This window comes from Marmota flaviventris, chromosome 1 (genome assembly GCF_047511675.1).
Source record: "Marmota flaviventris isolate mMarFla1 chromosome 1, mMarFla1.hap1, whole genome shotgun sequence".
Taxonomy (NCBI): domain Eukaryota; kingdom Metazoa; phylum Chordata; class Mammalia; order Rodentia; family Sciuridae; genus Marmota; species Marmota flaviventris.
In genome coordinates, this window is record NC_092498.1 from 7,533,039 (window position 1) to 7,534,797 (window position 1,759).

The 1,759-nt window shown below is 46.7% G+C and overlaps 1 non-coding gene across 1 annotated transcript; it reads left to right on the forward strand.

Annotated features, from left to right (window-relative positions):
- The first annotated feature begins 1,191 nt into the window (after positions 1–1,191).
- Trnac-gca (transfer RNA cysteine (anticodon GCA)) lies at positions 1,192–1,263 on the forward strand. Its single transcript has one exon. It is a non-coding gene; the product is annotated as a tRNA-Cys (tRNA).
- Positions 1,264–1,759: the final 496 nt, after the last annotated feature.

The window sequence follows — 1,759 nt, forward strand, 5'->3', positions numbered from 1 at the left end:
CTTCTCTGGGTAACCCCATCACATAAAGGGGAGGCCTGCAAGAGCAAAGAGAAGGGAGGGAGGGGGCTCCAAGGAGGCAAAGCTCTGGAGGTGATAGAAGGTGATAAATCAGGTGATAGAAGCATAATACAGTGCAGGGTGTCTGCTACCATCTGTGTTTATGCAGCAAGGACTGTGCTGTTGCCTGCAGATGCCTGGTGAGTGGCTACAAGCAGGACTGAAGACTTTCCATCTCTACCTCCTTGCATCCTGATAGGCAGCAGCCGAGGCCAGGCAGGGTAATAGGTGACTCTTTGACTCTTGATCCTGCCTCTTTAATTACTGTGGTTTGGAGCAAGTTGCTTCAATTCCCTGTGTCATTGCCACCCATAGTGCTACCACAAATAATTTTTAATCTATATATATATGAAGACTTAGAACAGTTTATCTAACACATTACAAGTGCTTAAAAAACACTAGATGTTATTGTTATGCTCGAATTCGGGACCCCCAAAAGACCACCAGAGACCAAGATCATATAAGCAACAAAGAGGTGTTTATTGCGAGCTAGCTCGGTTCTCCATGCACACACAGCAACTGGTAATGCTGAGAGACCCCGAGCCCAGGGTTTGCAGCAGTTTTATACACTCTTTGGGGAAGGCAGGGACTTCATAGCATCTCTTAGCAAATCATCACACACCGCGGGAAAATCATAAAACAAGTCTAAAACATGATTAGCACATTCACTGGCGGGAATAAGTTGGGTAAGGGTGATTGGCTAGCACAAGAGGGGGATTCTTTTGAACTCATTGGTTTAAGCCACGAGGGGAGTATGTGCTGAACTACATGGTTTCCCAATATGTTATCAACCACCATAAACTACTAGGAGGGTCATCTAGCATCCCAGGTATTTTCCCTGTCTCATGCTGATTGATGGCTGCTAGGGGGTTGCTGTGGGTCCTCACCTAGCCAGACTGAGTCAGGGACACCTGGCACAGCAGATCTCTCCTGTTATTTGTAGATAAACAACTCAGCAGGGTGGGTATGTGCCTAGGAGTGCTCTTTGGGTCTTTCCAAGGACAAGGGTCACGCCCCCTTCCTTAGACAGGCTTTGCTCTGAGGTAGAAGCTGGTTTTTCAGTTATAATTACTGCAGAGGTCCTGGGTGTGGCTTCTGCAGTAAGGAGTGCTCTGGAAGTTATTTCTTCCAGTAGGGGGTATAGCTCAGGGGTAGAGCATTTGACTGCAGATCAAGAGGTCCCTGGTTCAAATCCAGGTGTCCCCTAATTGTTTATCTCCAGGTCTTGCCACCATTTATATGAAATTAAATCAGGTGATAGAAGCATAATGCAGTTGCAGGGTGTGCCTGCCATCTGTGTTTATGCAGCAAGGACTGTGCTGTTGCCAGGCAGATGCCTGGTAAGTGGCTAAAAGCAGGACTGAAGACTTGCCATCTCTACCTCCTTGCATCTGGCTCTTTTAGCTGAGTCACCTTGAATTCCAGGAACAAAGTCTGATATGATAAATATTTTGTGATAAGTCCAAGCTCACCCCAGCTCACACACACATACATACAACAGTAACTTTCTTAAGGGAAAAACCTCCTCCTCTCACCCAACCTGATCAATCCTGAGATAATGATGGACCTACCATACCTGCTGGAGATCACTGGCTTTAGCTGCTGACAAAAGCTGCCAACTATGCAAAACCCCAGCCCTTGCCCTTGTTGACTTTCTGTAAACCCTCAAGGTCATTGCCAGTTCCTCAAAAACAGGGCTGTG